Below are 13,120 nucleotides of genomic sequence, written 5' to 3'. Positions count from 1 at the left end.
GGGATTGTCTCTACCATCGCCGCTTTAAAGAGCCGTCAATTGGAGGCCCCACTGAAACTCCACTTAAAAGTGCAACACCATTCCCGTTGATTCTGGCAGCGGAGTCCTGGGGGATTTGAGTTCCCGGGAGGTTTTGGGGGTACCTGGGCGATGCTGGTGACAGAGCTGGGACCCCGTGCTGGGTATGAACCTTCTCACTGGGCTCGGGCAGCGCCAGCGTGTTCAGGGAGATCCTGGGGGGACCGGGGGGTTCTCTGCAAATCCCAGGGGACCCCCCTGAACTCCCCTCAGAGCTGGATCTGCTGCCAGCATCTCACCCAAAACCCTGAGAACTGTGATGAGTGACAGCCTAGGAGTGTTTCTCACTGTCTGCCGCACTGCACAGAGCACCCCAGGCAGAGCACTCCAAGAGGGAACTTCCATGGGATTCTTCCCCTTCTGGTTTCATCCCTGCCATATTTCCAGAGACATTCCTGGCAGGTGTGCCCCAGGTTATCTGTGAATTCCTCAGCCTTGATCTCCTCAGTTTCCCAGCACCTCTTGGTGACCTTGGCCACCACAAATGTCCCGGATCGCAGCTGGAAGGAGAGGAATTCCCGGCCATCCTTGGCGAGCCCATGGGATCCGCGGACGCTGCCGTGGGACAGGAGGGCACAGGCGGAAACCTCCTGCAGCAGGGGTTCCCTGTATGCAGCAAAGGGAGCTCCAAGGGTCCCCGGTGTCCCCACCTGCAGCACAGGGTAGGAAAAGCCGGGATGGCCGGGAATAGGGGTCAAGGGTGTCCCCAGTGTTGAGGGAAGGAGGGGCTGGGTGCTGGGAAAGGCAGGAATAGGGGTGCAGGGGGACTCTGAGTTAAGGAGAAGGGGACTCTGCGGGCCAGGAGAGGCGGGATGGCCGGGAAAGGGGTGCCGGGGTTACTGGTGCCGGATAAGGGAGTGCAGGGTGAAACGCATGGCCGGGAATGGGGGTTTGGGGGGATCAAGGCGCCCGGGAATGGGGGTCTGGGGGCCCCTCCGTGGTCCAGAAAGGGCGATCAAAGAGTCCCGGGGCCGGGGGTCCCCCTCAGCTCTGGCCGCCCCCCGGGACCCCCAGGAGCGCCCCTGCCCCAGCGCTGGAGCCATGGCGCTGCTCGGCTGCGGCCCCGCCCCCAGCCCTGGCCCCGCCCCTGAGCAGCCTCCGGCCCCGCCATTGGCGCTGCTCTTTCCTGCCAGCCAATGGCAGCCCAAGTGTGCAGTGGCGTCATCGGTCGCCGGGCAGATCCTGGCATTGCTGCCGGCTGCGGGGAGCTCGCAGGGGAGGGCACGGGGCAATTCCCGGGAAATCCCCTGGATCCCCTCCCGGGATCCCCCGGGACCCTCCTCGGCCGCGCACTGCGGGACCCCCGGGCCGGGCTGTGCTCAGCTCCCGGGGCCTGCGCTCCAGCTCTGCCTGCAACCCGCCGCCTTCGGCCCAAAGCGGGGCGAGCACCGCCAGCCGCGGATCCATTTTTTCCTGCAGCTGCGGCTCCGAGCCCCGGCGGAGCAGGACTGGGCACTGCGACTGCGAGCCCTGATTGCCAATCTCCTTCTCTCTCTTTCTCCTGTTCTCTCCCTTTGCTGTGGGTGATCATCAATCCCAGAGAGGCCGGAGAGCTCCGTGCCCAGAACCGAAGCCTTCAACTACGGAACTCTTTGTTTCTAGAAGCAGCAGGGATCCTAAGGGAATGTTCCATGGCGGTACTGCTGCCTAACCACGCCAGAAACGAGGTACCACACACACCCCCTGGGAACTCTCACAGAAACGGGGGTGTGGGCTTCCAAGCTCGTGGGGCTGCCCATGGACTTGCTGTGTCCAGTGTTGTTTAGGACTGTTTGTATGTAAATTCGCTTTTCATAAGATGGTGAGCTTAAAACTGGAGGAGGAAGGCAATTTTTAACAGTTGGTCCCGTAGCTGAGTGTATCGTGTCCGGAGGGTTCCCGAATCTTGTACTGGCTCGCTGTTCCAGGGGCTTTTTCTCTTCAAGTGAACTCCCCTGAAGAGTGGTGTTTCGGGAGCTTTGCGATTTTACATGTTGGGCGCGTTCTTTCAATTGATGGACAGGAGGGGAGCAGCAGCAGCCAGGCCGGAAATGAGGAAGGGGAGAGGGCAGAAGTGGGAAGTAACAGGGAACAAACTGGAACAGGGAATACAGCGAACTGGATTTAATGAAGGGAATACAACAACCGGATTAAAGAATGAACAGGGGTCATACAGAACAGTGTATCACATGATAAGGTAAGTGATAATTCCAACTCTCTAACAATCCTCACTGACAATCTTCAGGGGAGATCATTTATCACAGTGCTGCAGCTCAATATTAAATCTATTTTTTGCTGATCCCGTGCTGGGGATTTTTTAAATGCTCTCAGCCCCTGGCTCATAACAGGGTGAAGGAGCCCTGGCCCAGGCTCTGGCCCTGGGACACGGGGACGCTGCCGGGGGGTCCCTGTCCCCCTGTGCCACCCTCAGGGCCCGGCCCCTGTCCCCGTGTCAGGCTCTGGGGTCGATCTCATGGAACATCCTCTGGGGGAGGCTGCGGCACTGGGGGGCGGGGGGACCTGGGGGGACAGGGGACCCCCCTGTGCACGAGCAGCGTTGGACTGTGAGGGGAGAACGGGGCAGAGTGACCTCCCCAGTGACCTCACACAGCCCTGGGATGTCACACAGCACCCTATGATGTCACACAGCCCCTGTGATGTCACACAGCACCCTATGATGTCACACCACGCCCTATGATGTCACACAGCCCCCAATTATGTCACACAGCAGCCTATGATGTCACACAGTCATTGTGATGTCACACAGTCCTGTGATGTCACACAACCCATGTGATGTCACACAGTCCTGTGATGTCACACAATCCATGTGATGTCACACAGCCCCCCAATGATGTCACACAGCCACATATGCTGTCACACAGCCCTGTGATGTCATACACTCTCTGTGATGTCACACAGCCCCTGTGATGTCATACAGCACCCTGTGATGTGATATAGCCCCTCTGATGTCATACAGCCTCTCTGATCTGTGAAGTCACAGTCATTGCTGTGATGTCAGACAATCTGCCCTGGGATGTCACATGGCCATTCTGTGATGTCACATCCTGCTCCAGGATGTCACAGCCCCTCTCTGATGTCACATAGCCACCCTGTGATGGCAGAACACACTCTCTGATGCCACAGCCTTCTCTGGGACATCACACAGCTGCTCTGTAATGTCACAGCCTGCTGTCTGATATCACAGAGCCACCCTCTATAATGGCACAGTCTCCTTTGTGACCTCAGTGTCCTCTCTATGGTGTCACACAACCGTCCAGTGCTCTCACAGCCCACTCAGCAATATTGCAGCCTGTTCCGTGATGTCCTTTTTGCTTTGCAACAATTATTTTCTATTGATATGAAACAATAATTTTGCTAATATAGTTACAATTTAGTTAGCATGAATCACATTTATCACAGTCCCTTAATATAGATATACCCTTCCCTGCCCTGATTTTGGCTTTGGGATTCAGGTTCTGTGGAGGGAATGCCTGTTTGTGGGGGATGGTATTCCCTGTAAGTCTTGGTGTTCGGTCCCCTGCCACTGCTGGTCATTGTGTATTTTAGAGTAATGCTGCCGTCTTGTGACAAAAGTTATAATTGCAGCAAACTGGTAATCTTGTTCTGCGTTGTTACTCTGACTGTGTTGTTGGCTGCTTTGTTTTAGTTTGCTCAGAAGTGGCTGTTGAAGATTGACCCCAAGCTGAAAGAGCCCAGTTTGTAGGCAGGCTCTTTCCATGTGACTTTGGCATGAACCAGGAGAGTTTTGAATACAGAGGGGAACCGGACCACTGTAGGGTGAAAGGACAATGTGAGCTTGGCAAGAGAAATTAAAGGAACTTCCTACCTGCAGTGCTGTGCCTTTGACCCATGGGAATTTAAGATACAAGGGGCTCATATTTGTGGACTGTCAGAATTACAGTGTGGTGGTTTGAACATATTTTGAATTGATGAATAGAAAGGATCCCCCTCCCTCAGTGGTTTGGGCAGGATCCTTGGGAATTTCTGAATCCAGTGAACTATTGTATAGAAAGAGGAAATGCTCAATTTTATCTGGAAGGTATATATAGAACTTGAACAGGGAGGTTGGTAGCTTTGGATTGGGAACAGGCTACGTAAGAGGATCTGGACATTCAAGAGAGAAGTGGAATAGCTTGTTTTTGCGGGTGTTATGGGGCATTTGGGGCTTCTAGAGTTTGGCACCCCGCGTGGTTACTGTTACAGTGTAGGACTTGTGAAAAACGTTGGTATTGCTTCTCTGAGAGACGACAAGCTCTATGCCCTCAGTGTAAATGGAGGCATCCTAACCAAGCTGATTTTGAACCTGAGATCCTAAAGTTTGTGGCAAATCACATTCAATCCCTGCAACCGGGGCGTGTGTGTGGGAGGAAGATTGGGAAAGAACTGTGAGAGATTGCAAACAGGGATTTGGGTGGAAATGGGACAGGACAAGGAGGAGGAGGCAATGGGAACTGAACAAAGTAGGGGATCCCTAAAGGCAGTCCACTAGGCTGCATTATTGCACATTGGAAAGATGTTGCTGGGCAGGGGGATTCAGAAAACAGAGAGACCTTATTAGATTCTGCAAGGACTCGTGCCCCTTTATATAAATTGGACAATTGAGCAAAGTGGACACTTAGTGGAACTTTGGATTGTAACACACTATTACAGCTCATGCTACTTAGGAGAGAAGTGGGAGAGGTATCATGTGCCGATACGCTTTTCTCCCTCTGAGATGACCCTGAATGGCAGAGGGACTGTGGGATCAGGGCTCCATCTGATCCTCTGGTATTGGCCCTAGGAGAAGGAGAATTAGAGTAAGAGACGAAAGTTTAAGTGGTGTTGTTCAGTGTGCAGCATAGGGCAAAGATGTACAAAATCAGATAAGGTTTACCAGATTGTAGCCGAGGAGTGAGATCTGGAGGACAATTTGCTCAAGGCTCCCCACATAAGACAGGAAAGGGATGAGGATGAGGATGCAGACTCAGAGGATGCAGATTCTTCTCTGACCATACACCGGACTAGACAACAGACACAGATATTACAGGCACCTGTATGAGACACAGTGGGACCAGAGGGAGAAATGGTATTAGTTAAAGTTCCCTTCTCCACAATCAATGTGGAGGCATGGGAAAAGGTTGCTAAAAATTATGCAGCGATACAGTTAACACTGCTAAATGTCTGCAATACAAAACAACAAAATCCAGATTGGCACGATATGCAATTACTAGTGGATGCAGTGACCAAGACCAAAAAATAATTAATTATAAAAACAGCAGTGGATCTGGCAGAAGATTATTGCAAAACCCAGCAACTGGATGTGAAAGATTATTTCCCATTCCAAAATCCATGGTGGGACCCAAACAGATCAGCTGAATCAAGAGAGTTGGAAAGTTATCAGGAGTGGTTTGCAAAGGGGATGGAAAGGGCCATTCCCAAAACTATGAATGGGTCAGCTTTATATTGAATCAAGCTGGGGCCTTCTGAGTCACCATCCAAATTCCTCGATGAATTAAGGGATGCAATGGGCTGCCACACATCACTGGACCCTGGGTTTGATGTAGGGATACAGCAGCTTGTCAATTTATTCCTGGGGCAATCTATAGATACATAAGATGTAAACTTCAAAAGCTTCAGGGGAAGGATGGGACGAACTTAGAGAGACATGGACAAGGTGTGGAGAGTCTTTAGTAACTGGGAAGAAGGATATAAACAAGGAATGAGGAAGTTCGTAGCTGTCATAAGTGAGAGGGAGAGAGGAAGATGCAGACAGGGATCACCTAGACAAGGTCTGTCCCACTTGGGCAGAGACCAGCATGTGATCTGTAAGAAATATGGTCACTGGAAAAATTAATGTCCAGAATGAAGACAGGGTGACCCTCAGGAAAAGGGAGACCAGGAAAAGGGAAAAGTGATTGCACATGTGAAAGAAGACTGAGGAGGACCAGGAGATCTCACTGAAGGAGATCCACTGGTTGTAAGTTAAAGCTGGGAAGAAAGGAAAAAAAAGTGGAATTTCTAGTTGACATGGGGGCAACATATTCAGTTCTGAATTAAACTATGGCACCTGTGGAGAAGGATTATATTACAGTAATAGGAGGGACTGGCCAACTTTAAAAAGCATATTTTTGCAAAACATTAAGGTATAGTCTTAGGAAGCAATAGGATATTCATAAATTTCTCTATCTGCCCAGTTTCCTGAGACAACTTTTAGGGAGAGACTTGTTAGAACAATTACAAGTAACCATTAAATTTTAAAATGTGGAGGTTATTCTGGAGGTAAATGATGAACAGTACATAGAGGCATCAATTTTAATGTTAACAGCTGCTCATATGGATGGAGAAATTAGTGAAGAAATAATAAATCAAGTGTTTCTGGGAGTGTGGACCTCCAATGTACCAGGGAGGGTGAGCAATGCACCTCCTATAGTAATTAAACTGACGGAAAAAAAAAACCAATCAGTTAGAATTAAACAGTACCCCTTGAAAAAGGAAGATAGGGAAGGAATTAGTCCAATAGTTGAAAATTTCTTGCAATTCGGGTTGTTAAAAAAGTTCCCATCTGAGTTCAACACTTCCATTTTACTAGTCCAAAAACCAGATGAGTAATATGGGACAGTACAGAATCTAAGGGCTGTTAACAAAATAACTGAAGATCTCTATCCCATGGTAGCAAACCCATACACTTGGCTAATGTGCCTAACACTAGAGCTAACTTGGGTTACCGTTTTAGACTTCAAAAATACCTTATTTTGCCTCCCTCTCCATGAAGACAGCCAGAAAAATTTTGCATTTGAATGGGAAAATTCTAAAGTGGACATAGATCCTAGCTCACATGGATGGTGTTGCCTCTGAGATTTAAAAACTCTCCTACTCCGTTTGGGGAACAACTTGCCAAAGATCTGGAATCCTGGGAGGCTTCCCCAGAAGGAGGAAAGTTACTGAAGTAATGGATGATATCCTCATAGCCACCCAGATGAAAGAGGCATGGGTAGCCAGGACAGTAAGACTTCTAAACTTTCTAGGACTTCAGGGATACAGGGTATCAAAGAAAAAGACCCAGGTAGTGAAGCAAAAGGTAATTTATCTGGGTTATGAAATTCGTGTGGGACAACAGACTCTAGGTCAAGATCACAAGGAAGCAATATGTCAAACCCCAAAACCTCAGACAGCAAAGGAACTGTGGACATTCTTAGGAATGACAGGATGGTGTAGGCTGTGGATACACAGCTATGGGCTGCTTGTAAAACTCCTGTATGTGCTCATTGCAAATGGGAACAGAGGCCTGCAGTGGACAAAAGAGGCCACGTGGGCCTTTCACCAGCTGAAGAATGCTGTAATGCCAGCTGGAGCTCTCAGACTCCCAGGCGTAAGCAAACCATTTTTTGTGGTTTCCTGTGAAAAGCAAGGAATTGCCCTGGGGATACTGGCCCAGGACCTGAGTCCATACCAGAAAGCAGCTGCTTAATTATCCAAGCAACTGGACACAATAACCAAGGAGTGGCAGGGATGCCTCAGAGCCCTTGCAGCAGTGGTGCTGAATATTCAAGATGTACACAAATACACCTTGGGACAGAAAATGACTGTACTGGTGTCTCACACAGTGTCTGTGGTCCTGGAAGCAAAGGGACGGCACTGGCTCTCCCCACAAAGGTTCCTGAAATGCCAAGCCATCATGGTGGAACAAGACACTGTAGAGGTAGTTGAAACTAACATTTTCAAATCAGCTTCTTTCCTTAGTGAAAATCAAGAGGAACTGGGACACCACGACTGCCTGGAGACTATTGAAGCCTCCAACTCCAGCCTACCTGATGTGAAGGACACCCCTTTGGATGACACAGAATCTGGTTCACTGATGGAAGCAGCAATGTCGTCAGTGGAAAGTGACATGCTGGGTATGCAGTTAACACCTGCAAAGAGGTAATGGAGTCTGGACCCTTGTCAATAGATATCTCTGAACAAAAAGCTGAGATAATCCCTCTAACCCACGTCTAAAAAATCACAAAGAAACGAAAATAAATATTTATACAGAGTTATGCATTTGAGTTGTACATGTGTATGGAGCCATCTGGATAGAAAGCAGACTGTTAAACTCACAAAGGAAAAAAGTCAAATGTGCAGGAAATATTGCAGCTGCTGGAAGCAGTTCAGCTACCTGAGCAGATACCAGTTATGCACGTTACGGCACAACAAAAGGTGAGCTCAGAATTGGAGGAAGGAAACGAGCTGGCAGACAGAGATGCAAAGGAAGTAGAAAAAGATGTAGATAACAATTGAGGGAGCTTTAATTCAAGATGGACAGGTCTCCCTTGAAGGCAAGCCAGTATGTTTTATTATGCTTCTAAACAGTGTAAAGGATAATGGTCAAACTGCTTTAAAAGGTCTGATTTTTGCAGTAAAAGGTCTCTCTTTTACACCTTCCTGGGGACTCTACATCACTAAAGACCCTCACCCACATCACCCAAGGCTATATGTCTTGGTTTGATTATGTTTTGTTTGCCAATTTTAATATACTCAACTTCTCTTGGAGATAGGATTTAGGAGCAAAAACAAGGCAGGCCTAAAACTTAAAAAGGGTATAAAGAAGTAATTTATTACTAACACAGAGAAAATAACCAATTCGGAATAAGACTTCCAGATATCCCAGTTTGAAAGGACAGTTATCTGCCAATAAAGGCAGAAGCTTCTCTTTGAAAAGGAGAATGTAAACCCTCTCCCTCCAAATTATTGTAAATTTGAAATTAAGGGGCTCTCAGGCAAAGATATGGGAATTAGGAATAACAGTTCCTTACCGGAAAATTAAAATAGAAATACAATAATACAAAAAAAAAACCAATCCCAACCCCGACAGAGTCAATACAACCTGGCACCCCATCAGTCAGGGTGTTGGTAGCAGTCTGATCTAATGGTGGCTGCAGTCCCATGCAGTGGCAGGTGTGGTTCAGCTGAAGCAGTTCTCTTGTAGAAGGGTGCAGACTTCCTCCAAAAGTCCAGGGATGATGTAGAAAGGTCCGGCTTCTCCTCTGGAATCCAGTGGAAAGAAGGTAACTTGTCCAAAATCTCAATTTTTATCTTGGTAGGAAAGGCTTGACTCCTCTCCCTGGTTGGAGCATCTCCCAATGGGATAATGTAATTTTATCAGTCATACAGTGGGACTGAATGGGCCAGCAGCAGATGATATCTTCCTGGAGGGAGGATGGATTGTGGAAAAGATAAAGATGATTGACCCATCTTGTCTTGAAGATGAACCATTAGCAGATGGTATGTGCCACGGAGGTAAGGAATCACTACCCCACCCGGTTTTAACCGATGGTGATAGAATACACATTTCTGGCCACCTCAACCCAACACAGTGTTGTGGATAGGGAATTAGATGTTATAGATCAGTCAAAGGGACAAAGTGAGTAAGTTGAACACACAGCTTTACCATCAACCCATCTAATGGGTGGTCACTAGACAGTGGCCCAGCTCCCACCTTCCCTCTGTGTGAGGCTGAGCCCTGCTGGCCCTTCCCCTTGTCCTCCTCCCTGGCAGTGACCCTGGGGGCAGCGCTGCTCAGCTGCCCCTGCCAGGGCTCCAGGGCCAAGGCCCCCTGAGCTGGCCAGGAGCCCAGACCTCCACTCCCAATGCCGGGGCTCTGCACAAGTGTCCATGCCAAACAGGTCAGCGAGTTTCCCTGGGAACAGAGGCACCCAGGCTGGGTGGGACTGTTGATCTGCTGGGGGGTAGAAAGTGTCTGCAGAGACACTTGGACAGGCTGGACCATGGGCTGAGGCCATCTGTATGAGGTTCAACAAGGTGAAGTGCCCCATGCTGCATGTCAGCCACAACAGCCATGGGAGGCTCCAGGCTGGGGGCAGAGTGGCTGGAAATCCACCCAGCAGAAAAGGTCATGGGGGTGCTGTTTGCCAGTGGCTGAACGTGAGCCAGTGAGTGCCCAGGTGGCCAAGAAGGCCAAGAGCATCCTGTCCTGGGATATGCTTTAGTGGTGGCCTTGGCAGTGTTAGCAGCCTCAGATTATTAGAGAGATTCTTTGGTCTTAAAGGGGTTTTCCAATGAAACAGTTCTGCACTCTAAACCTCCATTCCTTGTTTTCAAGGATGCAGTCCTAAATAGACCCACATTGATGTTTTTAAGGAATTTAGCATCTCCCTTTCCTTGAAAGTAAAGGGAACCAGGCTTTAAATGCTCTTAAAACACTTTCATTCCTTGATCTTCAGCTGTGCATTTGAATTGAGGTGCTTTTGTACAGAAAGGTTGGACCATGAGATAAATGCAGGCAATTTAGCTGCAATGGCACTTGTTTTATCTGCCTTTCTGCTTCCTTTCCCTATGGGTAGCAAATCTGGGAGTATTTGTCTCTTGCTTTGAGTTCTGGCTCAGACTTGCTCACAGACACGTTGTAAAATCTTATCTACTCCTTTCTCCTGAAAAAATCTGGCTAGACACAAGGCTTTCAAACCAGTCCCCAGTATGATTAGCCCAATGTCCCTACTTAAATCCATATATGCTTGTATTAGAAGGAGTGAACTATTCTAACTCCCTTGCCCCCTCCCCTGTTTTTTTAAGTAGCTCTTCAGGCAAGTCCTGTATGCCATTCCAAGTCTTTGTTATCAAATGTGTGAAGTGATGTTGCTGCTGTAGCAGCACCCTGAGTTCAGTGGGAACAACTCCAGAGCACTGGGTGCCACAGCAGTGGGCACAGTAAGAGACTCGCCTCCACTGCCATGGCCATCCAGCCATGGGGAGAGCAGCTGCTGGGGCTGCCCCCATTCTGCCAACAGCAGTCTGCCCCCAACATGTGGACTGTGTGGCCATGATTTTGGCAGAAAGTGGAAAATGCATTGTTTGAAGGTATTTTTATTAGGTCTAACATGACCTGACCTGGAGCCGTTTGGTAGGCAGGACACCCTGTGGGCAGAGCCATGGCAGGGATGGGTGGCTGTCACTTGCACTGGCAGTGTCATTTTTCCAGGCAGGCTCCTGATATAGCTGCAGGGGAAGGCACCAGCTGTTGAATCAGGCCCAGGGAGGAGCAGCAGCAGCAGCACATTGAGGAGACCCTCATCTGCAAAAAGCCCCTCACCCCCTTTGCTCCCTCATGGCAGCACAAGGTGATTCCAGTGCAGGTGCAGGGCTGCAGCAGACTGGAGACTCCTTCAGGCAGGGCTTGCTGCAATCTCGTTCCTGCAGCTGTGCTGGGAGGATGTTGGCTGCAGCAGGGGTGTCCATGCCCAGGAATGCTGCTTGGCTCAGGGAGGCAGAGTGTGCACAAAAGCTGCATTCAAAGCACTGATCGTGAGCCCCCTGAGCCACTGGCAAGTGCAGCAGCTCTTCCTCATTCTGTGCAAGTGAGAGCTCAGCCTTGGAACCTGTCCCTGGGAACAGGGAAACACTCTGAGTATGGTTCTGAATTTTCAGGGACAGTCAAAGTGAGAATCGTTTTGAGGCTGGTGTTGCAGTGTTGGGTTTGTGTGTGTCTGCAGGAAAGAAAGCAGAAATAAACCCCTGAAACAATGAAGGAGAATTTTTGCCTGGCCAATTTCTACCCTACAGATAAACTGATCATATTGGCCCATTAAATACTGGGGGCAGTGAATGAAGAGTGAAAAGGTTATTTGAGGAGCTAGGAGAGATGAGACTTATATAAATAGTTTTGCTGATGCAGGAAAAGGGATCAGACCCATTGGTCTCTTGGCTCATGCTCAGTTCTGCCCTATCAAGCATGATTAGTTTGAACCGCTCTGTTGGATATTATTTCAGAAAAACCTGCTCTGTGCTATTTCCATTAAGAAAATTTTGAATTGTCAGGAAGCGCCAAGATCAGAAATATTTTGAGGCAAATCCTTTTTATGTTGTGTTTCAGTGTCTCTGCAATAAAGAAAGCAGGGAATAAACCCCTGAAGCAATGAAGCAGAGCAAAGGTGGAATGTTTGGATGGTCAGTTTGTTCCCTAATGACATCAGCCAACTGAATTCAGGGGTCATATCCTGGGGAGTGCAAAGCTTCTTTTACTGCAAATAACCGGTTGTGTCTCAGCACTTTATTTGTTGTGAAGAGAAATAAACAAATTCCTCAGCCAACAAGCTGCAGCCCAGAACTGAGTGGGAAGGACATAAATGAAGCCCTTGAAAAGTAGCTTTGGAAAGCATCAACTTCCTAGACAGTGTCAAACCCTCAGGCCTGGCCAGGCCCAGGGCTGGCTGCCGAAGGGAAGGGAAGGGAAGGGAAGGGAAGGGAAGGGAAGGGAAGGGAAGGGAAGGGAAGGGAACTGGGGTGGGGTGGGGTGGGGTGGGGTGGGGTGGGGGTTCTGTGGCCATGGAAACGAGAGAACCAGTGGCGAGCGCGTCACAAAGGGGCAGCCCCGCGCTGGGGCTGGGAAGGTTGTGGGTGACACGGACACAGCGGCTGGAGATGCAGCAGGAGACACATCTGGCTCTGCTGTCTGTGCCCACTGCTGGCCATTGGAGTCAACCCACCTTGTACCAGGGCTGGGGACCAGCTCCTTTCACTGTCTATCCCAGAGAGTTCCCAAATTCAACCGAGATACTTCTGTGAGACACAAGCACGGGCTCAAACATGGATTCTACTGGAAAAGGAAAGGCCACAGAAGGAAAAGGTGAGGATAGAAAGGAGTTGAAAGACCTGACCAAAATGGAGAAAAATCCAACCACTGTTAAGAGAAAATTGGTCCATGGTGGTCAGTGCTGGCCCTGTGTCAGAGTAGGTGTCTGACAGCTACAGGTGATCCTGCAAGGACGCCCATGGCATCACAACATTGTGTCATTAGTTTACTCTGCTTTCTCCTTTTTGACAGTAGCCAAATCACTCATACTGTCAGCCAGGACAGGGACTGTGGCCACAGTTGACCACAAATTAGACATGGTCAGGAGATGCAAGTCCTGTTTCTTTCTTTGCCATCTGTGTTGAGTCTCACTACAGATAAATTTCCTGTTCTTCCTCTGTTTGGTGATTGGGTCCAACACTGAGGATGATATTACGGTGCTATAAAGCCACCAGCAAGGCCTGCCTGCTTGCTGAGAGCTCTTTGAGGTTTGCAGAA

Source organism: Erithacus rubecula (assembly GCF_903797595.1).
Source record: "Erithacus rubecula genome assembly, contig: scaffold_259_arrow_ctg1, whole genome shotgun sequence".
Taxonomy (NCBI): Eukaryota; Metazoa; Chordata; class Aves; order Passeriformes; family Muscicapidae; genus Erithacus; species Erithacus rubecula.
Note: the sequence above shows the minus strand (reverse complement) of the source record.